The following is a 7375-nucleotide window of genomic DNA, read 5'->3' as shown; positions in this document are numbered from 1 at the left end:
AAAAATAAAATTTGAACATTTCTCATACCTCACTAAAAACCGAGTGAATCCATTGTTTATATGCAAAAAACAAACAAACAAACAAACAAACAAAAAAACCACCTGCTAACGAAAAAAATAAAGAGGATTCACAAAGTGTCTGGCAGCTACCAGTGGCAACATAGTTCTGGAGAGGCGGCCACAACACAGGGGTGTCCCAAGGAGATAGCAGGCTCAAGTCCAGAGTCCCAGGCCTCAAGTGAGAGCCCAAGGAGAGGCCGACGTGAAGAGCTAGGGCTCCAGGAGCAGAAAGAGCTGAGCGGTGGGCTGTGGGGTCCCAGAGGCTGCCTGCGGGCCTGAGGAAACCAGGAGAAACAAAAGTAAAAACATGCATTCATTTCACAAGTGCCCCCGGCCCTGCCGTCCAAGGGCGAACTGCCCTTGGGGCATCACATCGGGTCAACCACGAAGGGACGAAGGGGAGGGGACGAGGAGAGGCGCACACTGCATTGCTGTGGCACCCAGAACAGAGCGGCAGGCCCAGACTGAACCTTGGGCACAGCTGGCAGCAGAAGGATGGTGTGGCCGGGCCACAGAGGAGAAGGGTCAAGATGGTGGCCCTTTCAAAATTCTACCTAATCCAGGAAGGGCTGCTTTTCCATTTCCAAAGGCCACAGTGGACTCTTACCGGTCGAGAGAACTCACCTGCAGGGAGGGCCTGAGAAGAATTTACCTTGGAGCATCAGGTCCTTGAAGACAGTGCATGCCATGGAGAAGAGGGGCATACTGGGAGCTGACTAAGAGAGGGCCAGGCCGGGAAGCAGCGGGCAGCAAGGCAGAGACATCCAGAGGCCAGGTGGGAATGCGCATGAGGCTGCTGTTCCCAGGGCAGGTGGTGCAGGGGAGTCTGGATGGAGCTGTGCTCCGCTCTCCTGGCCTGTCGCCCGGAAGATAAAGGCAGGAAAGTGTCACAGCCTGGTTGTGAACCAGAACTGATCCCCCTGGGCAAATACCGAATGAGGACAACCACCCCCTGGCAGCGGTGTCTGGCCACCATGTCTTTGACATCTTAGAGAAGGGCCAGGGTCAGAGAACACAGACAGTTTCTGGAAGCAAGACTTTTCTCCCTTGTCCTTAGAGAAGTAAGGTCTGGATGGGAGGTGTGTCCGCAGCCCCACCACAGGGGCCTGGGCACTTCCTCCACACGCCTCACTGGCTAGGCTTTTGGTTGGAGGTGCAGAAGGTGGGCGGCCGGCTTTGACAAACCAGCAGGATGTGAGTGCCTCTTGTCCCTGCGTCGCGCTGTCTGTATCATTCCCCTGCGGGACTCCTGCCGGCTCCTTCCCTGGTGCACAGCACCCATGGTGGAACAGAGCCCTGCACGGCTCCTGAGTATCATCTCTCACATGAGAAAGCTGTTCCCTACCCTCACACCTCCATCTGAGTCAGTGAAAACCTGGCCAACCAAATGTGGGCAGGATGGGACCTGGACACGACTGTGATTAGGTCCCTGTGGGTCACTGTGGGTCAGTCCCCCAACCAGAACTATTGCTGGTGGCTCACCCTGTCCTGGCTGCAACCACATGGAAGGAGGGGTGTGGGATGGATGTGCGGAAGGCTGTCTCATCCTGCATCCTTATAGCCTCAGACCCATCCAGATGCTCATGCCCCAAAGAGGTTACCTTACGGTGATTGCTGCAAGGCAGCTAAGTACACCCTCTCCTAGAGCCAAAGGAGACAGAATGCGGGTACTTCGATCAAGATGCTGCCACGTTTGACCCTGGAGGAGGGGAGAGGGAGCCAAAGGCCTGGGAAGCTAGGGTTGGAGGATCCAGAAGAGCTGAGTGAGGTTAGGATCCCTGTGCAGAGAGGCAGAGCAGAACAGAAAGAGCAGAGTGGCTTAGCTGCCGTTCTCAGAAACTTGGTCAAGGTTAGATGCTTCTGTGGAGGAGCCTCCCTCCCAATTCCCGCCAAGATGCACCGAGATGATGTGAAGGAAGGGAAGCACCTTTCTTCATGTCCCAGGGCTGTTCTTAGGGCCCCGAATCCTTTGTCACAGGGTACAGAGACCAGCTCCTCCACAGTCATCCTGGGGGCCTCTGTGCTTTTGCACAAGCCCCTCTGGACAGTGGCCTTCGGTGACAGGGATGCAGCGGAAGCACTGCAGGTGCCAGCTTCATGCTTCAGTAACCACTTTGCCAGCTGGCCTGTGGCCCCTAGGGGCCTCCACTCAGGCATGGCTCCCAGACACGCCCTGCCAAAACAGGCAGAGCAGGAGGAGGTCAAGGTCAATGTGAGCTTCGAACTTAACAAAAGTATGGCTGCCACAGATCCCATCAGAGACCCGGAGCCCTTGTGCTCGGGCAGGAGGCTGTGGGGCCATGACACCCGCCCTCCCGGGAGCACCGTTCCCACCAACCATGAGACATGACAGAGGAAGGAACTGGTCACAGGTTGCTGGGAGGTGGGTGGTGGGGAGCAGGCGAGAACGGTGATCTGAGGCACATTATTTAACTAACTGAGACAGCTCTCCATCTGAAAATGAAGAAACAATAGCTGTTTCATACAGATTTTGTTTCAATGAGAATTAAATAGAGTAAGTGTCTAAAGTGTAGGTCAGGACACCCTACACATCTTAACAGAGTCTGTTGGGGGCATTTCCTGGGCGAGGCTGGTGGGAGGGGAAGGGAGGTGATGCCCTGGCCAATATTGGTTTAACTATCTTAATCCTTTGCTGCAGAGAACAGGAACTTGCCAACTTAAGCCACTATACTGTAGGACTCTGAGGAAGGTGTTTAATCAGCCTGAGCCTCCCTTTCCATATACATAAATTTAAGGTAATGGGAATTCAATAATAAGAATGTTGGGGTGCCTGGCGAGGGCTCAGTATATTAAGTGTCTAACTCTTGATTTCAGCTCAGGTCACGATCTCACAGTTCAGTTTATTAAAATTGAGCTCTGGGTCAGGGCTCTGCGCTGTCAGTGCAGAGCCTACTTGGGATTCTCTCTCTCCCTCTCTCTCTACCTTTCCACTGCTTGCATGCCTATGATATCTCTCTCTCTCTCTCAAAATAAATATATAGACATTTAAAAAAGAATGTACCATATGGAAAAGTGCAATGCTTAGCATATTGTGAATATTTGTAGCACACAAAGTGGCTAGCCCCCAGTATAACTAGAGAATTCCCCTGGCTGGCCGTGGGGCCCTGGAGAACCAAGGGAAGTGGAAATCAGGATGAAATATGAACACAGGCCTTTGAGGGTATTTGCATATGTGGTCGAAAGCAAAATACACAGTAAAAAAAAAAAAGATTACTGCAAAGTATATATACTTCCAGGCTGAGGAAGCAGAAGTTGCCTTTTTAATAGTGATGTGGGGTGTTTATTTCCACTTATAAAATTATACCTGCGCATGAAAGCAACATTCAGCTTATAAGAACACAAAAACTAGCTTCTCTTTTGCCTCTGATCATGTTCACCTTTGCCCAAATAATCACTACGAGTGATTTCTTGTAGATCTTCTCATGGTTAAACCATTACAACTTTCGCTCATGCTTCTATTTTAGGATAAAATAGACAGTACCTTCAGACAGTACCTTTAGATCTACAGAAATGAAAAACAAGACAATTGGTATGCTTCCCTTCTTTTCTTCTTCCTCTCTCGTCCTCCTTCTGGATTCATATTATATTTTCATTTTATTCTTCTAACCATTGCCTTTCCAACTTTGTCCATCATATTTTTATATTTGCCTCTGAATTTCATGATACTTTGCCTTCACGAATTTCACGGTATGGTCACTCCTCTGTGTACTAAATTAAGACACTATTTACTGTTATGAAAGGTAAATAAAGAAGCCAGTTATTCTTCCTCATCCTCTTATAGATAATTGTCTTCATATTCATTGTGGTTAAAAATCTTTTTGTTAGCTTAACTACAAGTCTCTGACTTGCTTTGTCCCTAGGTTGGCCCTAAAAACTCAAAAACTAACAAACAGTATTGACAGTATTGTGGTTTCAAACAATATTCATAGTAGAGCCAAGAAATGTGATTGACCCTGAGAAAAGAAAAGTACTCCTGAGTCATTAACACCTTAAAGTTAAATTATATAAAACTTGTCATTACGTAGGGGTACCTAGGTGGCTCAGTCAGTTAAGCATCCGACTTCGGCTCAGGTCATGATCTCATGGCTTGTGGGTTCAAGCCCCATGTCAGGCTCTGTGCTGACAGCTCAGAGCCTGAAGCCTGCTTTGAATTCCGTGTCTCCTTCTCTCTCTGCCCCTCCCCAGCTCACACTCTGCCTCTCTCAAAAATAAATAAACATTAAGAAAAATGTTTAAACTTCTCAGTAAATAAATTATATTAAAACAAAGATAATAAATACTGAAAATTCACTCCTTTCAATTACACTTTGCTCTTGTGCTTCTGTGGTTATTGTATCCATATGTTGGAAACACTGTATAATAATGTGCCATGGTTGGTATTTTAAAATTGGCCATGGCGGGAGAATTTACACCATGGAAATGGGAAAAATACTACGAGCGAGGACTTGACTTGTTATTTCATTGATAAAACCTAAGAAAATGGTGGGGAATTTGTTAATAATGCAGATTAAATTTAAAGTGGGCGGTGTCTATAGTCATTACATTGTGAAGAGCACAAAATTGAAGAAATATTTTTCCGGTGTTTGCAAACACCAGAACAGTGTAGTCACTCAAGCCGTGACATAGCTGCAGAAAGTTCTGACATACTGATCACGGAGGCTGAAAATGGTTTCAGTTTAATGAAAATAATCTGAGAAAGAATTTAGCAGTAAACTACATATCAGACATAATGACCATAAATTATTGGGTAAAGCACTGTGCAATCTATTTGTCAAATCATGGTTCAGTTGAAACTCTAGGGGCGCCTTGGTGGCTCAGTCAGTTAAGTGTTCCAGACTCTTGATTTCAGTTCAGGTCATGACCTCACGCTTTGTAAGATTGAGCCTGGCATCGGGCTCTGTGCTGACAGCTCAGAGCCTGCTTGGGATTCTGTCCCCCTCTCTCTGCTTGCTCTCTCTTCTCTCAAAATAAATAAATGAACTTAAAAAATGAAAAAGAAATTGAGATTCTAGTTTGGCTACAGTTTCAAAAGTTTGGCAAAAAGTAATAAAAGCATCCCATAAGAATTAATTAGCTAAGTGGAATCTGCAATCAAGATTGTATACTTTATTGTTATTTGTAAATAATGTGCTACACATACTTTATATTGGCAAAATTTATAGTAAACAGAAATGATCAACAGACAGATAGATAGATAGATAGACAAGACAGATGTATTTATGAGAGCTGGTTGTTAGGCATTTACCAGAACACCGCTGTTCCACAGGATTGCTGAACTTACCATCACATCACATAAGAAATTAGGAGAAAATGGAGAGAAAGACCCTCTCCTCCCATGCTCCAGGACCAGTGGGGTCCTGGGGGACCACAGGACTCATCAGAAGGATCCCTGGGACTTGTCGCTGAGCATGGGGAAGCAAATGCTGAGAAACAGCAGGGCTGACAGGACAGGTCACTCCTCTGTGCCTTTAGCCACATTTCTAAAAAGGGACTGCTGATCCCTCCCCCCCCCCCATCCCCACTCATGGGGCAGTCGTGAGATTCCGTAACATGATGGTTGTGCCAATGTGCAGGCCCAGGAGCAACATTTGCCCCATAAGATGGGGCCACCATCCCCACCACAAATCATCAGCAGAACCCTGTGGCTCAAACTGCCCCCCTCCCCTGGCAAGCTGCCAGCCGGGAACCGTTGCAGGGGCTGGCCTGATTCTGATGCAAGCGGAAGACGCAGGGAGGCTTGGCCACTTCTGCTTTTGGCTCACACCCACTGAGGTATCTGCGTGGGGAGCACATTTGAATACTCAAACCTCAGCCACAGGTTCACTTCAAGTTTTGAGGGAAATTTTACAGGCAGTTTCATTATAGCTCATTATAGCTAGGCCTGTGCAGAAGTACCTCTGGGTGTTTCTGGAGCACTACAAAATGTGCGAATGATTGCTCTGAGTGAGGGTATTGATCGTCTCTTCCATCTAGAGGTTTCTTGCGGAAAACCCTAACCTTCTAAGGAACTAACCCAATATTCAGAAAAGGCTTTTTCTAGATCTGCCTCAGATCCTTTTTTTTTTAAATAATGTAATGATGTGGGAACATAAATGCGGAAGCAAATCAAACACAGAAGGGTTCTGTTTGGGGGGCCTTTAAAAGAACATTACATACAGTCATAATATGTCATTTCAGATGTTATTTTTAATGCCATGAGGAAATGCTTGATTTAAAATGTTAAGTTAAAAAGCCAACGAGCGACATCAAGGCTGTGAGCCTCTGCTCTGGATCCAAAAGCCTCAGCTGGAGTCCTGCTTCTGTCCCTCCTTAGCTGCCTGACCCCGGGCAAGCCACTTCCACTCCCGACGCCTCAGCTTTCTCATCTGTACAATAGGACCATAGCAATGCCCCTCTTCATGGGCAGTTGTGAGGAACACAAGGAGAGGATCCATGGCACCTGGCACGTAGTGAGTCACAGACAGCGTTGTCATTATATCTATGGCAAAAGCCATCCACATAAAATACTGGAGGGCAATATCGCCAACTGCCCCTAGTAGCTACTGCTAGACGGAGCCAGCGGTGAGATGCCTTGTCCTCCTTCCTGCCTGTCTGCGGTAGGATTCTCCTTTTTTCCCCTGCCCCTTGAGCACCCTACACCCTTCCTACTGCTCATGCATTCTGCATACCACTCTGCTATAATTGGCCCCTTGCTTTTCTGATCTGGGAGCTCTTGAATCAGGGAGTGTCTCATTCATTTCTGTGGCCCCAGCCCCAAGCACAGACCTAGAAAATAGTAGGAGCTCAAAAGTTTGACCATCATATTTTCCCAAGTTTTACAGGAGAGCGTTTCAGAGATTTGCTACTGTGTAACAAAATATATAATGGCTTCAAATAACAACTATTTGTTGCTTCCTGTGATTCTTGGGGACCAGAAGCCGATGGGGCTCAGCTGGACGGTTCTTCTGTTCCTCGTAGTGAGGGCTGGGGACCGCCAGCTGTATTCACCTGAGGTCTGGAGGGGCTGGAAGGTCCAGGGGATCCGGCTCACACGACTGGTGGCTCGGTGTTCCGGGTAGCTTCTCTTTCCCACATGGCCTCTCATCACTTGCTAGGCTGGCACAAGCCTCGAACAACATGGCAGCTGACTTCCTGTGAAAGTGATGCTGACCGACTTCTCAGGGGCTATGTGCAAATCTGTCATGGCATTATATCCACCTCTTGATGGGAGAAGGGATGTGTGTACGGGGGAGGCGGGGGAGGATTTGGAAGGCTGTCTCTGGAGCATTTGATACTTGATGAATAGAAATAAGAG

This window comes from Crocuta crocuta, unplaced genomic scaffold (assembly GCF_008692635.1).
Source record: "Crocuta crocuta isolate KB4526 unplaced genomic scaffold, BGI_CrCroc_1.0 scaffold28, whole genome shotgun sequence".
NCBI classification, from domain to species: Eukaryota; Metazoa; Chordata; class Mammalia; order Carnivora; family Hyaenidae; genus Crocuta; species Crocuta crocuta.
This window is presented reverse-complemented; position numbering follows the sequence as displayed.